At 41.9% G+C, this 19,240-nt stretch overlaps 39 non-coding genes across 39 annotated transcripts; all 39 read left to right on the forward strand.

Moving 5' to 3' along the window:
• Window positions 1-4,594: 4,594 nt before the first annotated feature.
• trnai-uau (transfer RNA isoleucine (anticodon UAU)) lies at window positions 4,595-4,688 on the forward strand. The gene is made up of 2 exons: window positions 4,595-4,632; window positions 4,653-4,688. It is a non-coding gene; the product is annotated as a tRNA-Ile (tRNA).
• A 258-nt stretch (window positions 4,689-4,946) lies between these two features.
• On the forward strand, window positions 4,947-5,040 carry trnai-uau (transfer RNA isoleucine (anticodon UAU)). Its single transcript has 2 exons — window positions 4,947-4,984; window positions 5,005-5,040. It is a non-coding gene; the product is annotated as a tRNA-Ile (tRNA).
• A 253-nt stretch (window positions 5,041-5,293) lies between these two features.
• trnai-uau (transfer RNA isoleucine (anticodon UAU)) lies at window positions 5,294-5,387 on the forward strand. The gene is made up of 2 exons: window positions 5,294-5,331; window positions 5,352-5,387. It is a non-coding gene; the product is annotated as a tRNA-Ile (tRNA).
• Window positions 5,388-5,645: 258 nt separating this feature from the next.
• trnai-uau (transfer RNA isoleucine (anticodon UAU)) lies at window positions 5,646-5,739 on the forward strand. The gene is made up of 2 exons: window positions 5,646-5,683; window positions 5,704-5,739. It is a non-coding gene; the product is annotated as a tRNA-Ile (tRNA).
• A 253-nt stretch (window positions 5,740-5,992) lies between these two features.
• trnai-uau (transfer RNA isoleucine (anticodon UAU)) lies at window positions 5,993-6,086 on the forward strand. The gene is made up of 2 exons: window positions 5,993-6,030; window positions 6,051-6,086. It is a non-coding gene; the product is annotated as a tRNA-Ile (tRNA).
• Window positions 6,087-6,344: 258 nt separating this feature from the next.
• Window positions 6,345-6,438, forward strand: trnai-uau (transfer RNA isoleucine (anticodon UAU)). Its single transcript has 2 exons — window positions 6,345-6,382; window positions 6,403-6,438. It is a non-coding gene; the product is annotated as a tRNA-Ile (tRNA).
• Window positions 6,439-6,691: 253 nt separating this feature from the next.
• Window positions 6,692-6,785, forward strand: trnai-uau (transfer RNA isoleucine (anticodon UAU)). The gene is made up of 2 exons: window positions 6,692-6,729; window positions 6,750-6,785. It is a non-coding gene; the product is annotated as a tRNA-Ile (tRNA).
• A 253-nt stretch (window positions 6,786-7,038) lies between these two features.
• trnai-uau (transfer RNA isoleucine (anticodon UAU)) lies at window positions 7,039-7,132 on the forward strand. The gene is made up of 2 exons: window positions 7,039-7,076; window positions 7,097-7,132. It is a non-coding gene; the product is annotated as a tRNA-Ile (tRNA).
• A 258-nt stretch (window positions 7,133-7,390) lies between these two features.
• On the forward strand, window positions 7,391-7,484 carry trnai-uau (transfer RNA isoleucine (anticodon UAU)). The gene is made up of 2 exons: window positions 7,391-7,428; window positions 7,449-7,484. It is a non-coding gene; the product is annotated as a tRNA-Ile (tRNA).
• A 253-nt stretch (window positions 7,485-7,737) lies between these two features.
• trnai-uau (transfer RNA isoleucine (anticodon UAU)) lies at window positions 7,738-7,831 on the forward strand. The gene is made up of 2 exons: window positions 7,738-7,775; window positions 7,796-7,831. It is a non-coding gene; the product is annotated as a tRNA-Ile (tRNA).
• A 258-nt stretch (window positions 7,832-8,089) lies between these two features.
• On the forward strand, window positions 8,090-8,183 carry trnai-uau (transfer RNA isoleucine (anticodon UAU)). Its single transcript has 2 exons — window positions 8,090-8,127; window positions 8,148-8,183. It is a non-coding gene; the product is annotated as a tRNA-Ile (tRNA).
• A 253-nt stretch (window positions 8,184-8,436) lies between these two features.
• Window positions 8,437-8,530, forward strand: trnai-uau (transfer RNA isoleucine (anticodon UAU)). The gene is made up of 2 exons: window positions 8,437-8,474; window positions 8,495-8,530. It is a non-coding gene; the product is annotated as a tRNA-Ile (tRNA).
• Window positions 8,531-8,788: 258 nt separating this feature from the next.
• Window positions 8,789-8,882, forward strand: trnai-uau (transfer RNA isoleucine (anticodon UAU)). The gene is made up of 2 exons: window positions 8,789-8,826; window positions 8,847-8,882. It is a non-coding gene; the product is annotated as a tRNA-Ile (tRNA).
• A 253-nt stretch (window positions 8,883-9,135) lies between these two features.
• trnai-uau (transfer RNA isoleucine (anticodon UAU)) lies at window positions 9,136-9,229 on the forward strand. The gene is made up of 2 exons: window positions 9,136-9,173; window positions 9,194-9,229. It is a non-coding gene; the product is annotated as a tRNA-Ile (tRNA).
• A 253-nt stretch (window positions 9,230-9,482) lies between these two features.
• trnai-uau (transfer RNA isoleucine (anticodon UAU)) lies at window positions 9,483-9,576 on the forward strand. The gene is made up of 2 exons: window positions 9,483-9,520; window positions 9,541-9,576. It is a non-coding gene; the product is annotated as a tRNA-Ile (tRNA).
• A 258-nt stretch (window positions 9,577-9,834) lies between these two features.
• trnai-uau (transfer RNA isoleucine (anticodon UAU)) lies at window positions 9,835-9,928 on the forward strand. The gene is made up of 2 exons: window positions 9,835-9,872; window positions 9,893-9,928. It is a non-coding gene; the product is annotated as a tRNA-Ile (tRNA).
• A 253-nt stretch (window positions 9,929-10,181) lies between these two features.
• On the forward strand, window positions 10,182-10,275 carry trnai-uau (transfer RNA isoleucine (anticodon UAU)). Its single transcript has 2 exons — window positions 10,182-10,219; window positions 10,240-10,275. It is a non-coding gene; the product is annotated as a tRNA-Ile (tRNA).
• Window positions 10,276-10,533: 258 nt separating this feature from the next.
• trnai-uau (transfer RNA isoleucine (anticodon UAU)) lies at window positions 10,534-10,627 on the forward strand. Its single transcript has 2 exons — window positions 10,534-10,571; window positions 10,592-10,627. It is a non-coding gene; the product is annotated as a tRNA-Ile (tRNA).
• Window positions 10,628-10,885: 258 nt separating this feature from the next.
• On the forward strand, window positions 10,886-10,979 carry trnai-uau (transfer RNA isoleucine (anticodon UAU)). Its single transcript has 2 exons — window positions 10,886-10,923; window positions 10,944-10,979. It is a non-coding gene; the product is annotated as a tRNA-Ile (tRNA).
• A 253-nt stretch (window positions 10,980-11,232) lies between these two features.
• trnai-uau (transfer RNA isoleucine (anticodon UAU)) lies at window positions 11,233-11,326 on the forward strand. The gene is made up of 2 exons: window positions 11,233-11,270; window positions 11,291-11,326. It is a non-coding gene; the product is annotated as a tRNA-Ile (tRNA).
• Window positions 11,327-11,584: 258 nt separating this feature from the next.
• Window positions 11,585-11,678, forward strand: trnai-uau (transfer RNA isoleucine (anticodon UAU)). Its single transcript has 2 exons — window positions 11,585-11,622; window positions 11,643-11,678. It is a non-coding gene; the product is annotated as a tRNA-Ile (tRNA).
• A 258-nt stretch (window positions 11,679-11,936) lies between these two features.
• Window positions 11,937-12,030, forward strand: trnai-uau (transfer RNA isoleucine (anticodon UAU)). The gene is made up of 2 exons: window positions 11,937-11,974; window positions 11,995-12,030. It is a non-coding gene; the product is annotated as a tRNA-Ile (tRNA).
• Window positions 12,031-12,288: 258 nt separating this feature from the next.
• trnai-uau (transfer RNA isoleucine (anticodon UAU)) lies at window positions 12,289-12,382 on the forward strand. Its single transcript has 2 exons — window positions 12,289-12,326; window positions 12,347-12,382. It is a non-coding gene; the product is annotated as a tRNA-Ile (tRNA).
• A 253-nt stretch (window positions 12,383-12,635) lies between these two features.
• trnai-uau (transfer RNA isoleucine (anticodon UAU)) lies at window positions 12,636-12,729 on the forward strand. Its single transcript has 2 exons — window positions 12,636-12,673; window positions 12,694-12,729. It is a non-coding gene; the product is annotated as a tRNA-Ile (tRNA).
• A 258-nt stretch (window positions 12,730-12,987) lies between these two features.
• trnai-uau (transfer RNA isoleucine (anticodon UAU)) lies at window positions 12,988-13,081 on the forward strand. Its single transcript has 2 exons — window positions 12,988-13,025; window positions 13,046-13,081. It is a non-coding gene; the product is annotated as a tRNA-Ile (tRNA).
• A 253-nt stretch (window positions 13,082-13,334) lies between these two features.
• Window positions 13,335-13,428, forward strand: trnai-uau (transfer RNA isoleucine (anticodon UAU)). Its single transcript has 2 exons — window positions 13,335-13,372; window positions 13,393-13,428. It is a non-coding gene; the product is annotated as a tRNA-Ile (tRNA).
• A 258-nt stretch (window positions 13,429-13,686) lies between these two features.
• Window positions 13,687-13,780, forward strand: trnai-uau (transfer RNA isoleucine (anticodon UAU)). The gene is made up of 2 exons: window positions 13,687-13,724; window positions 13,745-13,780. It is a non-coding gene; the product is annotated as a tRNA-Ile (tRNA).
• A 258-nt stretch (window positions 13,781-14,038) lies between these two features.
• Window positions 14,039-14,132, forward strand: trnai-uau (transfer RNA isoleucine (anticodon UAU)). The gene is made up of 2 exons: window positions 14,039-14,076; window positions 14,097-14,132. It is a non-coding gene; the product is annotated as a tRNA-Ile (tRNA).
• A 253-nt stretch (window positions 14,133-14,385) lies between these two features.
• On the forward strand, window positions 14,386-14,479 carry trnai-uau (transfer RNA isoleucine (anticodon UAU)). Its single transcript has 2 exons — window positions 14,386-14,423; window positions 14,444-14,479. It is a non-coding gene; the product is annotated as a tRNA-Ile (tRNA).
• Window positions 14,480-14,737: 258 nt separating this feature from the next.
• trnai-uau (transfer RNA isoleucine (anticodon UAU)) lies at window positions 14,738-14,831 on the forward strand. Its single transcript has 2 exons — window positions 14,738-14,775; window positions 14,796-14,831. It is a non-coding gene; the product is annotated as a tRNA-Ile (tRNA).
• A 253-nt stretch (window positions 14,832-15,084) lies between these two features.
• Window positions 15,085-15,178, forward strand: trnai-uau (transfer RNA isoleucine (anticodon UAU)). Its single transcript has 2 exons — window positions 15,085-15,122; window positions 15,143-15,178. It is a non-coding gene; the product is annotated as a tRNA-Ile (tRNA).
• Window positions 15,179-15,436: 258 nt separating this feature from the next.
• Window positions 15,437-15,530, forward strand: trnai-uau (transfer RNA isoleucine (anticodon UAU)). The gene is made up of 2 exons: window positions 15,437-15,474; window positions 15,495-15,530. It is a non-coding gene; the product is annotated as a tRNA-Ile (tRNA).
• A 258-nt stretch (window positions 15,531-15,788) lies between these two features.
• trnai-uau (transfer RNA isoleucine (anticodon UAU)) lies at window positions 15,789-15,882 on the forward strand. The gene is made up of 2 exons: window positions 15,789-15,826; window positions 15,847-15,882. It is a non-coding gene; the product is annotated as a tRNA-Ile (tRNA).
• Window positions 15,883-16,135: 253 nt separating this feature from the next.
• On the forward strand, window positions 16,136-16,229 carry trnai-uau (transfer RNA isoleucine (anticodon UAU)). The gene is made up of 2 exons: window positions 16,136-16,173; window positions 16,194-16,229. It is a non-coding gene; the product is annotated as a tRNA-Ile (tRNA).
• A 258-nt stretch (window positions 16,230-16,487) lies between these two features.
• trnai-uau (transfer RNA isoleucine (anticodon UAU)) lies at window positions 16,488-16,581 on the forward strand. Its single transcript has 2 exons — window positions 16,488-16,525; window positions 16,546-16,581. It is a non-coding gene; the product is annotated as a tRNA-Ile (tRNA).
• A 253-nt stretch (window positions 16,582-16,834) lies between these two features.
• trnai-uau (transfer RNA isoleucine (anticodon UAU)) lies at window positions 16,835-16,928 on the forward strand. The gene is made up of 2 exons: window positions 16,835-16,872; window positions 16,893-16,928. It is a non-coding gene; the product is annotated as a tRNA-Ile (tRNA).
• A 253-nt stretch (window positions 16,929-17,181) lies between these two features.
• trnai-uau (transfer RNA isoleucine (anticodon UAU)) lies at window positions 17,182-17,275 on the forward strand. The gene is made up of 2 exons: window positions 17,182-17,219; window positions 17,240-17,275. It is a non-coding gene; the product is annotated as a tRNA-Ile (tRNA).
• A 258-nt stretch (window positions 17,276-17,533) lies between these two features.
• On the forward strand, window positions 17,534-17,627 carry trnai-uau (transfer RNA isoleucine (anticodon UAU)). The gene is made up of 2 exons: window positions 17,534-17,571; window positions 17,592-17,627. It is a non-coding gene; the product is annotated as a tRNA-Ile (tRNA).
• A 249-nt stretch (window positions 17,628-17,876) lies between these two features.
• Window positions 17,877-17,970, forward strand: trnai-uau (transfer RNA isoleucine (anticodon UAU)). The gene is made up of 2 exons: window positions 17,877-17,914; window positions 17,935-17,970. It is a non-coding gene; the product is annotated as a tRNA-Ile (tRNA).
• Window positions 17,971-19,240: the final 1,270 nt, after the last annotated feature.

Below are 19,240 nucleotides of genomic sequence, written 5' to 3' on the forward strand. Positions count from 1 at the left end.
ACAATCCCCCCCTGTACACCCGCTCCTGAAATGGCAGGCTTTGATTCATCTCTTCTGAGTTGTGTTCAGAATTATAACCAGCAAGGAAAAAAAAGTTTTTCAAAGCTTAGCAAAAGGAATATCTTTGAAGATTTAAAAAATTTCACAGCTTTTTCAGCATAGAACACGATATTACGATATATTTCGAGCTGATGGATGGACTGACGTTTCCTGAAATAATAAACCATGAGGTGTGAACAGAGAATACTGACACTGACTTTCTGCGAAACTAACGAAACAAAGTTTGTTAAGCAAGAAATATAACGTATTCAGGCCACTCAAGTCTCAGACATTTTCTTAAGAATATGAAAATGCATTATAATGAGGTTAGAGTATTTCACCGGCCAAAATAGAAGCGTTAATGAGGATCCTTGATTGGCTCTTCTGTTCTTGTCTAGCGAAAAGGTTACGCCTTACCAACACCATAGTTCACAGCTATTGTAAGCCCTACTCCCACCAACCCAAGCACCCTGCTGTGGAGGGGTAGCAATAGCAGTTTTAGAGGACAGTTTGAGGACACATTGTAAAATGATGGAAACCACAGGAAACAGGCTGAGATGGGATGTTTTGCACAAGGTGCTAGCGGCATTAGGAGGGACGGTACAAGGTGCTAGGGCACGGTGGAGGCAGAGAGAGAGGCAGAGAGAGAGGCAGAGAGTGAGGCAGAGAGTGAGATGGAGAGAGAGGCAAAAGCAGAGAGAGAGGCAGAGAGAGATTGAGAGGCAGAGAGAGGCAGAGGCAGAGAGAGAGAGGCAGATATAGGCAGAGAGAGAGAGAGGCAGAGAGAGAGAGAGGCAGAGAGAAAGAGGCAGAGAGAGAGGCAGAGAGAGACAGAGGCAGAGAGAAAGAGGCAGAGATAGGCAGAGAGAGAGAGGCCTTGAGCAGATGTAGACAGACGAACACAAGGGAGGATGGGGGCTGCAGATCTGTGTAAGAAGGTCCTCTAATCAAGGCCAAGTCATCTTGATTAGATCAGTTGTGCTTTGAAATGGGGTTATGCATATTGGGAACATGTGTGACAAGGGGGCTTATGAACCACACATCTCGACATCTTTAAAAGTGACTTTTTAATTTCCTTGCCCCCTTTTGTGTTTTCTCTCCTCCCTCCTTCCCTCTTGCTCGCTCCATCTGTCCCTCCCTCCCTCCCTCCCTCCTTCCTTCCCTCCCTCCTTCCCTCCCTCCCTCCCTCCCTCCCTCCCTCCCTCCCTCCCTCCCTCCCTCCCTCCCTCCCTCCCTCCCTCCCTCCCTCCCTCCCGCTCCATCCCTCTCTCTCTCCCTCTCTCTCTCCCTCTCTCCCTCTCCCTCCCTCTCTCTCTCTCTCTCTCTCTCTATTCCACCCCCATGGTAGTACTGTGAGGTAGGATCAATGTGGTGTTCTCATTTGCTCCCCAACGTTCCATTCTTCCATTCATTCTCTCTGGAAGATTCCATTAACATCTTTCCACGGCTGAGATATTCCTTTAGTATTCTCCAACACTCTCTCTCTCTCTTTTGTCATCCCACACATTCCATCTTGCTTTGTTACTTTTCTTCTTTGCTGCTCTCCTCATTTTCACTCTATCTTTCTCCCACTCTTTCTTTCTCTTTCTCTGGTTGTTTCTCTGGCTGCACAGTATGTAGCGGGTAGACCTTGTACCGAGATAAAATTATCACAAAAAAAATTGCCCTCTGTTTCTTCAGAACTTATTGAAAATTCTCTTAAACCTTTGAACAAGAGGCCGCGTGAACAGATGGGGAATTCTTAAGTGTGACAAGAATGTTACCCTGACAAGATAATGGACGATCTACATGACAGGCTGTCTTTGAGAATCAGACAGAAAAAACACTTCTGTCTCTCGTTGAAAAGGCTACTGATTAAAGTGTGACACTGAGACCTCTCTGTGGCAAGCCCAGCCTCGGAATGATTGGGCATCGTCACGGTAACCTTGACAAACCCCCGGACAGAAAACCTTCCTATTTAAGGTCTTCGTGGTGATGTTTAAGATCTTTTTGATGTGATGTTTAAGATCTTTGATGTGATGGTTTAAGATCTTTGATGTGATGGTTTAAGATCTTTGATGTGATGTTTACGATTTTTGATGTGATGTTTGTACAGGGAGTAATCCCCAACCCACCCAAAATAAAAAATAAATAAAAAACTTGCGAGCAAACGTATGGCATCAGACCTAGGTAGGTGTGTGTGCCACCCCTCCACAACAGCTGCGTCCTCTCCTACAGTCGGGAAGCCAGGCTCCAGGGGTGATCAGTGTCAGACGGTCTATTAGCTGGTGTCTCTGAACACGGCATGTCATGATGAAGCCATGAATATGGAGTGCTGGAATGTTCCCCCAACCGATTCATATTCTTCCTCGTACACCTGGCCACTGGAGAGGTTGTCTGGCCAGACACACCTGCTGGAAGCCAGCGGAGAGGCACAAAATCAGGGCCACCGAGAGCAGGACTACACAGGCAACTTGCTGGCTTTCTGTCTCCACCTGTGAGTCTGTACCGGACGACTCTGCCTCCACACCCCCCCCCCCCCCTTTCCAATGACAGGGTTGGATTAAAGAATCATCCCAAACTGACCGCTCTTATTCAACGGGGTCAAAATATTGTGAGAATAATATAACCAGGTTGGTCAGGTTTTTTATTTTGTACTCCGAGTTCCTTCAGGCTTCCTTTCCTGCTAAAGATTTGATTATCTTCCATTGATTGGAGTCAGCCAATCCCAGGTCAGGCTGTGTGAAGCGTGGGCTGCCTAAATCTCCTGATAGGCGCAGGCATTAACACAAAAAGGGAACACAAAGGCCTTAGCCTCCTATATTATCTACCCCTCACAGAGAGGAGACATGGAACATTAATCACCGGCAAAGCTACCTGGACCCTGCAAGGAAAACACACACACACACACAGAGAAACACACACAGTCACACAAACACACACACAGTCACACTCACATACACAGAGATACACACCCACTGACAGAAACCCAGACAAACATAATACTAAACTGTGTTAAGTGGCAGTTGCTTTATTTGCCTTGGAATGGGTTTGATCCCACATGACTTACGCTCCTGACCTTCACTGTGTATAATGTAACTGAGGATTCATGGACAGAATGGATTAATAGATCAAATTAATGTTTTATTGGCTGTGTAATTAATGAGTCAATTCAGGTCAGAGGTGCTGAGTCAGAACCTGTTGTGAGTGGATTCTGCTGTTTTGCCTATTTTTCCAAATAAAAATTGTTGTCATGCATGGTCTTGGGCCTCAGAATAGGAATCATTAAATCCCTCATTTAATCACTGATAATGACATGCTCTAGAGTGAGATGTAGGGTAACTAGCCATGGGTACTAATTTGCAAATAATTAATGAAGTAGACACTACATTTGCACAAAGTGCAACTTACATATATTATGCATGCAGTTTGCATATTCAATGGTATTTTAACACACTGCACTGTGCCTCATTTTCTATGCAACAACATCAGCTCAGTGTCTTTTCAGACAGCTAAAAACCATGTTCTGCTTTTCAAATGCCCAAGAAATGCTAACCACAACACATTTAAAGTAACATTTAAGACAAACAATAAGCTGTCGCACAATGGTTGTTTTCCCAAACCCATATTCGCTGAAGCTCAGTGTAATTATATAGGTATGGTGGACTGTGGGCTGCTGAGTTTATGTAAAGTGATGAGGAATGAGCTTCTTATAAAGACCTTGCCTGGGGCTGCACTGTGGATTTATGTCCTGCTCCATGGAACGAGTCTCTCCCCAGATACTGGGAGGAAGGGGGAGGGAGGGAGGAAAAGATGAGGGAGGGAGGGAGGAAGAGAGGGAGGGAGACGGGGATGGAAGGAGAGAGAGAGAAGGGGGAAGAGATGGAGGGGGGAGGGAGTGGGGAAGAGAGGGAGGGAGAGATGGAGAAAAGTAAATTGGGTAGGGGGATAGAGAGAGAACGAGAGGGAGGGAAGGAGAGAAAGGGGGAGGGAGAAGGGAGGTGGAGATGGAGGGGTGGGGGAGGGAAGGAGAGAGAGAGGGGGAGGGAGGGAGGGAGAGAAGGGAGGAAGTGAAGGAGGGGGAGGGAGGAAGTGATGGAGGGAGAGATGTAGAGAGGGAGGGAAGGAGAAGGAAAAGGACAAATGCACTAGAATTTAATAAGGTGTTGTCACAGCAGATAGCCCGGCCCTATATCAGCTATGCAGAGACGAGGGGGAGCTCTGCCAACTGGGCTGAATCCAGCTGTGTTCCTCTGGTGCGTCTGGAGGTGCTGAAGGCCTCTTCTGGACTACCTACATGCAGCACACACTTCACCTCCAGCAATGACATTTGGTTGGTCTTTACTTTGTAAATCATATTAAACTGAGTTCTTGAATTATAGGTTTCAAACTCAGAATATTACTCACCAACAAACTGGTATTTCCTCTTCAAATGTGGAATTGGGAACTGAAACATCACATTTTAGCCCTTCAATTCTTCTACCTCTTTAGGTGGTTTTCTATTTTCTCAATGTTTTGAACACGCAGCAATCATACTCGTCGTACAGGTTTGATAGGGGCTAGCAGTACTTCATCCGCTCCAGTGGCGCAATCGGTTAGCGCGCGGTACTTATAAGACAGTAATCTGCAGAGCGATGCCGAGGTTGTGAGTTCGAGCCTCACCTGGAGCAACTGCTGTTTGATCTATCTTTGGTCTGTACATTGACAATAAGAGAGTTCTCGAAACAAGGCTTTCAGTTTCAGAAAAATACCAATGAAAAAGCCCAATACTTCTTCCGAAGTGAAATGGTGAGTTGGAACACCTTCATATCTCACCAATTGTTTATGTAATTTCAATATTTTTCTGTTTTCTAAGTGGATTTCAGAACTGCGTCATGTGAATACTGTACTGAAGGTCTGATCTGATAAGTAATATCGTCTTTTCAGCTGCTCCAGTGGCGCAATCGGTTAGCGCGCGGTACTTATAAGACAGTAATCTGCAGAGCGATGCCGAGGTTGTGAGTTCGAGCCTCACCTGGAGCAATGACATTTGGTTGGTCTTTACTTTGTAAATCATATTAAACTGAGTTCTTGAATTATAGGTTTCAAACTCAGAATATTACTCACCAACAAACTGGTATTTCCTCTTCAAATGTGGAATTGGGAACTGAAACATCACATTTTAGCCCTTCAATTCTTCTACCTCTTTAGGTGGTTTTCTATTTTCTCAATGTTTTGAACACGCAGCAATCATACTCGTCGTACAGGTTTGATAGGGGCTAGCAGTACTTCATCCGCTCCAGTGGCGCAATCGGTTAGCGCGCGGTACTTATAAGACAGTAATCTGCAGAGCGATGCCGAGGTTGTGAGTTCGAGCCTCACCTGGAGCAACTCCTATTTGATCTATCTTTGGTCTGTACATTGACAATAAGAGAGTTCTCGAAACAAGGCTTTCAGTTTCAGAAAAATACCAATGAAAAAGCCCAATACTTCTTCCGAAGTGAAATGGTGAGTTGGAACACCTTCATATCTCACCAATTGTTTATGTAATTTCAATATTTTTCTGTTTTCTAAGTGGATTTCAGAACTGCGTCATGTGAATACTGTACTGAAGGTCTGATCTGATAAGTAATATCGTCTTTTCAGCTGCTCCAGTGGCGCAATCGGTTAGCGCGCGGTACTTATAAGACAGTAATCTGCAGAGCGATGCCGAGGTTGTGAGTTCGAGCCTCACCTGGAGCAATGACATTTGGTTGGTCTTTACTTTGTAAATCATATTAAACTGAGTTCTTGAATTATAGGTTTCAAACTCAGAATATTACTCACCAACAAACTGGTATTTCCTCTTCAAATGTGGAATTGGGAACTGAAACATCACATTTTAGCCCTTCAATTCTTCTACCTCTTTAGGTGGTTTTCTATTTTCTCAATGTTTTGAACACGCAGCAATCATACTCGTCGTACAGGTTTGATAGGGGCTGGCGGTATTTCATCCGCTCCAGTGGCGCAATCGGTTAGCGCGCGGTACTTATAAGACAGTAATCTGCAGAGCGATGCCGAGGTTGTGAGTTCGAGCCTCACCTGGAGCAACTGCTATTTGATCTATCTTTGGTCTGTACATTGACAATAAGAGAGTTCTCGAAACAAGGCTTTCAGTTTCAGAAAAATACCAATGAAAAAGCCCAATACTTCTTCCAAAGTGAAATAGTGAGTTGGAACACTTTTATATCTCACCAATTGTTTATCTAATTTCAATATTTTTCTGTTTTCTAAGTGGATTTCAGAACTGCGTCATGTGAATACTGTACTGAAGGTCTGATCTGATAAGTAATATCTTCTTTTCAACTGCTCCAGTGGCGCAATCGGTTAGCGTGCGGTACTTATAAGACAGTAATCTGCAGAGCGATGCCGAGGTTGTGAGTTCGAGCCTCACCTGGAGCAATGACATTTGGTTGGTCTTTACTTTGTAAATCATATTAAACTGAGTTCTTGAATTATAGGTTTCAAACTCAGAATATTACTCACCAACAAACTGGTATTTCCTCTTCAAATGTGGAATTGGGAACTGAAACATCACATTTTAGCCCTTCAATTCTTCTACCTCTTTAGGTGGTTTTCTATTTTCTCAATGTTTTGAACACGCAGCAATCATACTCGTCGTACAGGTTTGATAGGGGCTAGCAGTACTTCATCCCCTCCAGTGGCGCAATCGGTTAGCGCGCGGTACTTATAAGACAGTAATCTGCAGAGCGATGCCGAGGTTGTGAGTTCGAGCCTCACCTGGAGCAATGACATTTGGTTGGTCTTTACTTTGTAAATCATATTAAACTGAGTTCTTGAATTATAGGTTTCAAACTCAGAATATTACTCACCAACAAACTGGTATTTCCTCTTCAAATGTGGAATTGGGAACTGAAACAACACATTTTAGCCCTTCAATTCTTCTACCTCTTTAGGTGGTTTTCTATTTTCTCAATGTTTTGAACACGCAGCAATCATACTCGTCGTACAGGTTTGAAAGGGGCTAGCAGTACTTCATCCGCTCCAGTGGCGCAATCGGTTAGCGCGCGGTACTTATAAGACAGTAATCTGCAGAGCGATGCCGAGGTTGTGAGTTCGAGCCTCACCTGGAGCAACTCCTATTTGATCTATCTTTGGTCTGTACATTGACAATAAGAGAGTTCTCGAAACAAGGCTTTCAGTTTCAGAAAAATACCAATGAAAAAGCCCAATACTTCTTCCGAAGTGAAATGGTGAGTTGGAACACCTTCATATCTCACCAATTGTTTATGTAATTTCAATATTTTTCTGTTTTCTAAGTGGATTTCAGAACTGCGTCATGTGAATACTGTACTGAAGGTCTGATCTGATAAGTAATATCGTCTTTTCAACTGCTCCAGTGGCGCAATCGGTTAGCGCGCGGTACTTATAAGACAGTAATCTGCAGAGCGATGCCGAGGTTGTGAGTTCGAGCCTCACCTGGAGCAATGACATTTGGTTGGTCTTTACTTTGTAAATCATATTAAACTGAGTTCTTGAATTATAGGTTTCAAACTCAGAATATTACTCACCAACAAACTGGTATTTCCTCTTCAAATGTGGAATTGGGAACTGAAACATCACATTTTAGCCCTTCAATTCTTCTACCTCTTTAGGTGGTTTTCTATTTTCTCAATGTTTTGAACACGCAGCAATCATACTCGTCGTACAGGTTTGATAGGGGCTGGCGGTATTTCATCCGCTCCAGTGGCGCAATCGGTTAGCGCGCGGTACTTATAAGACAGTAATCTGCAGAGCGATGCCGAGGTTGTGAGTTCGAGCCTCACCTGGAGCAACTGCTATTTGATCTATCTTTGGTCTGTACATTGACAATAAGAGAGTTCTCGAAACAAGGCTTTCAGTTTCAGAAAAATACCAATGAAAAAGCCCAATACTTCTTCCAAAGTGAAATAGTGAGTTGGAACACTTTTATATCTCACCAATTGTTTATCTAATTTCAATATTTTTCTGTTTTCTAAGTGGATTTCAGAACTGCGTCATGTGAATACTGTACTGAAGGTCTGATCTGATAAGTAATATGTTCTTTTCAACTGCTCCAGTGGCGCAATCGGTTAGCGTGCGGTACTTATAAGACAGTAATCTGCAGAGCGATGCCGAGGTTGTGAGTTCGAGCCTCACCTGGAGCAATGACATTTGGTTGGTCTTTACTTTGTAAATCATATTAAACTGAGTTCTTGAATTATAGGTTTCAAACTCAGAATATTACTCACCAACAAACTGGTATTTCCTCTTCAAATGTGGAATTGGGAACTGAAACATCACATTTTAGCCCTTCAATTCTTCTACCTCTTTAGGTGGTTTTCTATTTTCTCAATGTTTTGAACACGCAGCAATCATACTCGTCGTACAGGTTTGATAGGAGGTAGCAGTACTTCATCCGCTCCAGTGGCGCAATCGGTTAGCGCGCGGTACTTATAAGACAGTAATCTGCAGAGCGATGCCGAGGTTGTGAGTTCGAGCCTCACCTAGAGCAACTCCTATTTGATCTATCTTTGGTCTGTACATTGACAATAAGAGAGTTCTCGAAACAAGGCTTTCAGTTTCAGAAAAATACCAATGAAAAAGCCCAATACTTCTTCCGAAGTGAAATGGTGAGTTGGAACACCTTCATATCTCACCAATTGTTTATGTAATTTCAATATTTTTCTGTTTTCTAAGTGGATTTCAGAACTGCGTCATGTGAATACTGTACTGAAGGTCTGATCTGATAAGTAATATCGTCTTTTCAACTGCTCCAGTGGCGCAATCGGTTAGCGCGCGGTACTTATAAGACAGTAATCTGCAGAGCGATGCCGAGGTTGTGAGTTTGAGCCTCACCTGGAGCAATGACATTTGGTTGGTCTTTACTTTGTAAATCATATTCAACTGAGTTCTTGAATTATAGGTTTCAAACTCAGAATATTACTCACCAACAAACTGGTATTTCCTCTTCAAATGTGGTATTGGGAACTGGAACATCACATTTTAGCCCTTCAATTCTTCTACCTCTTTAGGTGGTTTTCTATTTTCTCAATGTTTTGAACACGCAGCAATCATACTCGTCGTACAGGTTTGATAGGGGCTGGAGGTACTTCATCCGCTCCAGTGGCGCAATCGGTTAGCGCGCGGTACTTATAAGACAGTAATCTGCAGAGCGATGCCGAGGTTGTGAGTTCGAGCCTCACCTGGAGCAATGACATTTGGTTGGTCTTTACTTTGTAAATCATATTAAACTGAGTTCTTGAATTATAGGTTTCAAACTCAGAATATTACTCACCAACAAACTGGTATTTCCTCTTCAAATGTGGAATTGGGAACTGAAACATCACATTTTAGCCCTTCAATTCTTCTACCTCTTTAGGTGGTTTTCTATTTTCTCAATGTTTTGAACACGCAGCAATCATACTCGTCGTACAGGTTTGATAGGGGCTGGCGGTATTTCATCCGCTCCAGTGGCGCAATCGGTTAGCGCGCGGTACTTATAAGACAGTAATCTGCAGAGCGATGCCGAGGTTGTGGGTTCGAGCCTCACCTGGAGCAACTGCTATTTGATCTATCTTTGGTCTGTACATTGACAATAAGAGAGTTCTCGAAACAAGGCTTTCAGTTTCAGAAAAATACCAATGAAAAAGCCCAATACTTCTTCCAAAGTGAAATAGTGAGTTGGAACACTTTTATATCTCACCAATTGTTTATGTAATTTCAATATTTTTCTGTTTTCTAAGTGGATTTCAGAACTGCGTCATGTGAATACTGTACTGAAGGTCTGATCTGATAAGTAATATCTTCTTTTCAACTGCTCCAGTGGCGCAATCGGTTAGCGCGCGGTACTTATAAGACAGTAATCTGCAGAGCGATGCCGAGGTTGTGAGTTCGAGCCTCACCTGGAGCAATGACATTTGGTTGGTCTTTACTTTGTAAATCATATTAAACTGAGTTCTTGAATTATAGGTTTCAAACTCAGAATATTACTCACCAACAAACTGGTATTTCCTCTTCAAATGTGGAATTGGGAACTGAAACATCACATTTTAGCCCTTCAATTCTTCTACCTCTTTAGGTGGTTTTCTATTTTCTCAATGTTTTGAACACGCAGCAATCATACTCGTCGTACAGGTTTGATAGGGGCTAGCGGTACTTCATCCGCTCCAGTGGCGCAATCGGTTAGCGCGCGGTACTTATAAGACAGTAATCTGCAGAGCGATGCCGAGGTTGTGAGTTCGAGCCTCACCTGGAGCAACTCCTATTTGATCTATCTTTGGTCTGTACATTGACAATAAGAGAGTTCTCGAAACAAGGCTTTCAGTTTCAGAAAAATACCAATGAAAAAGCCCAATACTTCTTCCGAAGTGAAATGGTGAGTTGGAACACCTTCATATCTCACCAATTGTTTATGTAATTTCAATATTTTTCTTTTTTCTAAGTGGATTTCAGAACTGCGTCATGTGAATACTGTACTGAAGGTCTGATCTGATTAGTAATATCGTCTTTTCAACTGCTCCAGTGGCGCAATCGGTTAGGGCGCGGTACTTATAAGACAGTAATCTGCAGAGCGATGCCGAGGTTGTGAGTTCGAGCCTCACCTGGAGCAACTCCTGTTTGATCTATCTTTGGTCTGTACATTGACAATAAGAGAGTTCTCGAAACAAGGCTTTCAGTTTCAGAAAAATACCAATGAAAAAGCCCAATACTTCTTCCGAAGTGAAATGGTGAGTTGGAACACCTTCATATCTCACCAATTGTTTATGTAATTTCAATATTTTTCTGTTTTCTAAGTGGATTTCAGAACTGCGTCATGTGAATACTGTACTGAAGGTCTGATCTGATAAGTAATATCTTCTTTTCAACTGCTCCAGTGGCGCAATCGGTTAGCGCGCGGTACTTATAAGACAGTAATCTGCAGAGCGATGCCGAGGTTGTGAGTTCGAGCCTCACCTGGAGCAATGACATTTGGTTGGTCTTTACTTTGTAAATCATATTAAACTGAGTTCTTGAATTATAGGTTTCAAACTCAGAATATTACTCACCAACAAACTGGTATTTCCTCTTCAAATGTGGAATTGGGAACTGAAACATCACATTTTAGCCCTTCAATTCTTCTACCTCTTTAGGTGGTTTTCTATTTTCTCAATGTTTTGAACACGCAGCAATCATACTCGTCGTACAGGTTTGATAGGGGCTAGCGGTACTTCATCCGCTCCAGTGGCGCAATCGGTTAGCGCGCGGTACTTATAAGACAGTAATCTGCAGAGCGATGCCGAGGTTGTGAGTTCGAGCCTCACCTGGAGCAACTCCTATTTGATCTATCTTTGGTCTGTACATTGACAATAAGAGAGTTCTCGAAACAAGGCTTTCAGTTTCAGAAAAATACCAATGAAAAAGCCCAATACTTCTTCCGAAGTGAAATGGTGAGTTGGAACACCTTCATATCTCACCAATTGTTTATGTAATTTCAATATTTTTCTTTTTTCTAAGTGGATTTCAGAACTGCGTCATGTGAATACTGTACTGAAGGTCTGATCTGATAAGTAATATCGTCTTTTCAACTGCTCCAGTGGCGCAATCGGTTAGGGCGCGGTACTTATAAGACAGTAATCTGCAGAGCGATGCCGAGGTTGTGAGTTCGAGCCTCACCTGGAGCAACTCCTATTTGATCTATCTTTGGTCTGTACATTGACAATAAGAGAGTTCTCGAAACAAGGCTTTCAGTTTCAGAAAAATACCAATGAAAAAGCCCAATACTTCTTCCGAAGTGAAATGGTGAGTTGGAACACCTTCATATCTCACCAATTGTTTATGTAATTTCAATATTTTTCTTTTTTCTAAGTGGATTTCAGAACTGCGTCATGTGAATACTGTACTGAAGGTCTGATCTGATAAGTAATATCGTCTTTTCAACTGCTCCAGTGGCGCAATCGGTTAGGGCGCGGTACTTATAAGACAGTAATCTGCAGAGCGATGCCGAGGTTGTGAGTTCGAGCCTCACCTGGAGCAACTCCTGTTTGATCTATCTTTGGTCTGTACATTGACAATAAGAGAGTTCTCGAAACAAGGCTTTCAGTTTCAGAAAAATACCAATGAAAAAGCCCAATACTTCTTCCAAAGTGAAATGGTGAGTTGGAACACCTTCATATCTCACCAATTGTTTATGTAATTTCAATATTTTTCTGTTTTCTAAGTGGATTTCAGAACTGCGTCATGTGAATACTGTACTGAAGGTCTGATCTGATAAGTAATATCTTCTTTTCAACTGCTCCAGTGGCGCAATCGGTTAGCGCGCGGTACTTATAAGACAGTAATCTGCAGAGCGATGCCGAGGTTGTGAGTTCGAGCCTCACCTGGAGCAATGACATTTGGTTGGTCTTTACTTTGTAAATCATATTAAACTGAGTTCTTGAATTATAGGTTTCAAACTCAGAATATTACTCACCAACAAACTGGTATTTCCTCTTCAAATGTGGAATTGGGAACTGAAACATCACATTTTAGCCCTTCAATTCTTCTACCTCTTTAGGTGGTTTTCTATTTTCTCAATGTTTTGAACACGCAGCAATCATACTCGTCGTACAGGTTTGATAGGGGCTAGCAGTACTTCATCCGCTCCAGTGGCGCAATCGGTTAGCGCGCGGTACTTATAAGACAGTAATCTGCAGAGCGATGCCGAGGTTGTGAGTTCGAGCCTCACCTGGAGCAACTCCTATTTGATCTATCTTTGGTCTGTACATTGACAATAAGAGAGTTCTCGAAACAAGGCTTTCAGTTTCAGAAAATTACCAATGAAAAAGCCCAATACTTCTTCCGAAGTGAAATGGTGAGTTGGAACACCTTCATATCTCACCAATTGTTTATGTAATTTCAATATTTTTCTGTTTTCTAAGTGGATTTCAGAACTGCGTCATGTGAATACTGTACTGAAGGTCTGATCTGATAAGTAATATCGTCTTTTCAACTGCTCCAGTGGCGCAATCGGTTAGCGCGCGGTACTTATAAGAGAGTAATCTGCAGAGCGATGCCGAGGTTGTGAGTTCGAGCCTCACCTGGAGCAATGACATTTGGTTGGTCTTTACTTTGTAAATCATATTAAACTGAGTTCTTGAATTATAGGTTTCAAACTCAGAATATTACTCACCAACAAACTGGTATTTCCTCTTCAAATGTGGAATTGGGAACTGAAACATCACATTTTAGCCCTTCAATTCTTCTACCTCTTTAGGTGGTTTTCTATTTTCTCAATGTTTTGAACACGCAGCAATCATACTCGTCGTACAGGTTTGATAGGGGCTAGCGGTACTTCATCCGCTCCAGTGGCGCAATCGGTTAGCGCGCGGTACTTATAAGACAGTAATCTGCAGAGCGATGCCGAGGTTGTGAGTTCGAGCCTCACCTGGAGCAACTCCTATTTGATCTATCTTTGGTCTGTACATTGACAATAAGAGAGTTCTCGAAACAAGGCTTTCAGTTTCAGAAAAATACCAATGAAAAAGCCCAATACTTCTTCCGAAGTGAAATGGTGAGTTGGAACACCTTCATATCTCACCAATTGTTTATGTAATTTCAATATTTTTCTTTTTTCTAAGTGGATTTCAGAACTGCGTCATGTGAATACTGTACTGAAGGTCTGATCTGATAAGTAATATCGTCTTTTCAACTGCTCCAGTGGCGCAATCGGTTAGGGCGCGGTACTTATAAGACAGTAATCTGCAGAGCGATGCCGAGGTTGTGAGTTCGAGCCTCACCTGGAGCAACTCCTGTTTGATCTATCTTTGGTCTGTACATTGACAATAAGAGAGTTCTCGAAACAAGGCTTTCAGTTTCAGAAAAATACCAATGAAAAAGCCCAATACTTCTTCCAAAGTGAAATGGTGAGTTGGAACACCTTCATATCTCACCAATTGTTTATGTAATTTCAATATTTTTCTGTTTTCTAAGTGGATTTCAGAACTGCGTCATGTGAATACTGTACTGAAGGTCTGATCTGATAAGTAATATCTTCTTTTCAACTGCTCCAGTGGCGCAATCGGTTAGCGCGCGGTACTTATAAGACAGTAATCTGCAGAGCGATGCCGAGGTTGTGAGTTCGAGCCTCACCTGGAGCAATGACATTTGGTTGGTCTTTACTTTGTAAATCATATTAAACTGAGTTCTTGAATTATAGGTTTCAAACTCAGAATATTACTCACCAACAAACTGGTATTTCCTCTTCAAATGTGGAATTGGGAACTGAAACATCACATTTTAGCCCTTCAATTCTTCTACCTCTTTAGGTGGTTTTCTATTTTCTCAATGTTTTGAACACGCAGCAATCATACTCGTCGTACAGGTTTGATAGGGGCTAGCAGTACTTCATCCGCTCCAGTGGCGCAATCGGTTAGCGCGCGGTACTTATAAGACAGTAATCTGCAGAGCGATGCTGAGGTTGTGAGTTCGAGCCTCACCTGGAGCAACTCCTATTTGATCTATCTTTGGTCTGTACATTGACAATAAGAGAGTTCTCGAAACAAGGCTTTCAGTTTCAGAAAATTACCAATGAAAAAGCCCAATACTTCTTCCGAAGTGAAATGGTGAGTTGGAACACCTTCATATCTCACCAATTGTTTATGTAATTTCAATATTTTTCTGTTTTCTAAGTGGATTTCAGAACTGCGTCATGTGAATACTGTACTGAAGGTCTGATCTGATAAGTAATATCGTCTTTTCAACTGCTCCAGTGGCGCAATCGGTTAGCGCGCGGTACTTATAAGAGAGTAATCTGCAGAGCGATGCCGAGGTTGTGAGTTCGAGCCTCACCTGGAGCAATGACATTTGGTTGGTCTTTACTTTGTAAATCATATTAAACTGAGTTCTTGAATTATAGGTTTCAAACTCAGAATATTACTCACCAACAAACTGGTATTTCCTCTTCAAATGTGGAATTGGGAACTGAAACATCACATTTTAGCCCTTCAATTCTTCTACCTCTTTAGGTGGTTTTCTATTTTCTCAATGTTTTGAACACGCAGCAATCATACTCGTCGTACAGGTTTGATAGGGGCTAGCGGTACTTCATCCGCTCCAGTGGCGCAATCGGTTAGCGCGCGGTACTTATAAGACAGTAATCTGCAGAGCGATGCCGAGGTTGTGAGTTCGAGCCTCACCTGGAGCAACTCCTATTTGATCTATCTTTGGTCTGTACATTGACAATAAGAGAGTTCTCGAAACAAGGCTTTCAGTTTCAGAAAAATACCAATGAAAAAGCCCAATACTTCTTCCGAAGTGAAATGGTGAGTTGGAACACCTTCATATCTCACCAATTGTTTATGTAATTTCAATATTTTTCTTTTTTCTAAGTGGATTTCAGAACTGCGTCATGTGAATACTGTACTGAAGGTCTGATCTGATAAGTAATATCGTCTTTTCAACTGCTCCAGTGGCGCAATCGGTTAGGGTGCGGTACTTATAAGACAGTAATCTGCAGAGCGATGCCGAGGTTGTGAGTTCGAGCCTCACCTGGAGCAACTCCTGTTTGATCTATCTTTGGTCTGTACATTGACAATAAGAGAGTTCTCGAAACAAGGCTTTCAGTTTCAGAAAAATACCAATGAAAAAGCCCAATACTTCTTCCAAAGTGAAATGGTGAGTTGGAACACCTTCATATCTCACCAATTGTTTATGTAATTTCAATATTTTTCTGTTTTCTAAGTGGATTTCAGAACTGCGTCATGTGAATACTGTACTGAAGGTCTGATCTGATAAGTAATATCTTCTTTTCAACTGCTCCAGTGGCGCAATCGGTTAGCGCGCGGTACTTATAAGACAGTAATCTGCAGAGCGATGCCGAGGTTGTGAGTTCGAGCCTCACCTGGAGCAATGACATTTGGTTGGTCTTTACTTTGTAAATCATATTAAACTGAGTTCTTGAATTATAGGTTTCAAACTCAGAATATTACTCACCAACAAACTGGTATTTCCTCTTCAAATGTGGAATTGGGAACTGAAACATCACATTTTAGCCCTTCAATTCTTCTACCTCTTTAGGTGGTTTTCTATTTTCTCAATGTTTTGAACACGCAGCAATCATACTCGTCGTACAGGTTTGATAGGGGCTAGCAGTACTTCATCCGCTCCAGTGGCGCAATCGGTTAGCGAGCGGTACTTATAAGACAGTAATCTGCAGAGCGATGCCGAGGTTGTGAGTTCGAGCCTCACCTGGAGCAACTCCTATTTGATCTATCTTTGGTCTGTACATTGACAATAAGAGAGTTCTCGAAACAAGGCTTTCAGTTTCAGAAAATTACCAATGAAAAAGCCCAATACTTCTTCCGAAGTGAAATGGTGAGTTGGAACACCTTCATATCTCACCAATTGTTTATGTAATTTCAATATTTTTCTGTTTTCTAAGTGGATTTCAGAACTGCGTCATGTGAATACTGTACTGAAGGTCTGATCTGATAAGTAATATCGTCTTTTCAACTGCTCCAGTGGCGCAATCGGTTAGCGCGCGGTACTTATAAGACAGTAATCTGCAGAGCGATGCCGAGGTTTTGAGTTCGAGCCTCACCTGGAGCAATGACATTTGGTTGGTCTTTACTTTGTAAATCATATTCAACTGAGTTCTTGAATTATAGGTTTCAAACTCAGAATATTACTCACCAACAAACTGGTATTTCCTCTTCAAATGTGGTATTGGGAACTGGAACATCACATTTTAGCCCTTCAATTCTTCTACCTCTTTAGGTGGTTTTCTATTTTCTCAATGTTTTGAACACGCAGCAATCATACTCGTCGTACAGGTTTGATAGGGGCTGGAGGTACTTCATCCGCTCCAGTGGCGCAATCGGTTAGCGCGCGGTACTTATAAGACAGTAATCTGCAGAGCGATGCCGAGGTTTTGAGTTCGAGCCTCACCTGGAGCAATGACATTTGGTTGGTCTTTACTTTGTAAATCATATTAAACTGAGTTCTTGAATTATAGGTTTCAAACTCAGAATATTACTCACCAACAAACTGGTATTTCCTCTTCAAATGTGGAATTGGGAACTGAAACATCACATTTTAGCCCTTCAATTCTTCTACCTCTTTAGGTGGTTTTCTATTTTCTAAATGTTTTGAACACGCAGCAATCATACTCGTCGTACAGGTTTGATAGGGGCTGGCGGTATTTCATCCGCTCCAGTGGCGCAATCGGTTAGCGTGCGGTACTTATAAGACAGTAATCTGCAGAGCGATGCCGAGGTTGTGGGTTCGAGCCTCACCTGGAGCAACTGCTATTTGATCTATCTTTGGTCTGTACATTGACAATAAGAGAGTTCTCGAAACAAGGCTTTCAGTTTCAGAAAAATACCAATGAAAAAGCCCAATACTTCTTCCAAAGTGAAATAGTGAGTTGGAACACTTTTATATCTCACCAATTGTTTATGTAATTTCAATATTTTTCTGTTTTCTAAGTGGATTTCAGAACTGCGTCATGTGAATACTGTACTGAAGGTCTGATCTGATAAGTAATATCTTCTTTTCAACTGCTCCAGTGGCGCAATCGGTTAGCGTGCGGTACTTATAAGACAGTAATCTGCAGAGCGATGCCGAGGTTGTGAGTTCGAGCCTCACCTGGAGCCACTGCTATTTGATCTATCTTTGGTCAGTACATTGACAATAAGAGAGTTCTTGAAACAAGGCTTTCAGTTTCAGAAAAATACCAATGAAAAAGCCCATTACTTCTTCCAAAGTGAAATGGTGAGTTGGAACACTTTTATATGTCACCAATTGTTTCAATATTTTTCTGTTTTCTAAGTGGATTTCAGAACTGCGTCATGTGAATACTGTACTGAAGGTCTGATCTGATAAGTAATATCTTCTTTTCAACTGCTCCAGTGGCGCAATCGGTTAGCGCGCGGTACTTATAAGACAGTAATCTGCAAAGCGATGCCGAGGTTGTGAGTTTGAGCCTCACCTGGAGCATTGACATTTGGTTGGTCTTTACTTTGTAAATCATATTAAACCGATTTCTTGAATTATAGGTTTCAAACTCAGAATATTACTCACCAACAAACCGGTACGTCCTCTTCAAATGTGAGTTTCAACATCACCTGGAGCATATTTATTAAATCTTTTCCAGATCAAATTGGTCTTCAGGTAAAAACCAATTCCTTACTTGATCATCAGAATACTTTTAATAAAACCTGCAAAATTGTCTTTTCAACTGTGTTAAACAGCCAACTTAACTACACAATAACACACATTACACCAGCTGCTCTTTCAGGCCGTTTACACGTAGACACAATCTCTTTTTGAAAGGTTTTAACCAGGACATACCCGTGATGTGCTTATTATATATATAAAAATAAAATAAAACTTACCTATTTGGATGTGGATAGTAGACTCCTACTCACCATGCCTCTGTGAAAGGAGGCACACAACGAGTACCTTCTCCATGGGATTTTCAGTATTAACTCTCACTATTAACCCTTGGACCCCTTTACCCACAGTCCTGTGCAGTTTTGTGTCAGTGATCGACTCATCGTGGACTCCCTGCCTTCTCACCATGTGTGAGGGTATCACCCAAACCGTCAACTCACAACGTTTTTGGTTTTATTTTTAGACTTATCAGTCTTCAGCGTATCCTTAATTATCAGTGCACAGTGTCTGTAGGAAGACTGTTTTCCTTGCTCCTGTATTTCCACTGGCATAAATTTTCTGCGTTAGTGTCGAAGCATTAATTTATAGCTCATGTTGTCAGCAGAGGCAAGGCCTGGTGCAGGCTCTTACCATCAATCTGAATGCCCGAGGGGAAACGGCCAAGTTGCATATTGTCACAATTCCAATATGTTATTTATGATGTGGAATTAAAAAGTAATGCGTATTAATGAACCATAGGGCATAATCATGTCAACCTCTGTCATCTCTCTAAGATAAGACTTAGTATGTAATGTGCAAGGAATAAAAAAAATAAAAATTAAGAATCACTGATTGCAAAGGTTTTATACTTGTCTGAGAAAACCACAACATTGGCACGCCAAGTTGACTCTGAGAAACCATGTTTATCAAGTGTAAGACAACGTACACTTGTTTTGTGTACGTTGTTAGTATTAGTTAAGGTTAATATTGTCTTTGGCTTCCCAGATTAATCGACGGCAGGCAGTTGGTCATTTCTCCACAGAAGGCACCACGTCCCTTGGATCAGGTTCACATGATGTCAGAGACAGCGCTGGGAGTAGCATATGCCAGATGC

This window comes from Hypomesus nipponensis, chromosome 27 (assembly GCF_054491055.1).
Source record: "Hypomesus nipponensis isolate SF chromosome 27, ASM5449105v1, whole genome shotgun sequence".
Taxonomy (NCBI): domain Eukaryota; kingdom Metazoa; phylum Chordata; class Actinopteri; order Osmeriformes; family Osmeridae; genus Hypomesus; species Hypomesus nipponensis.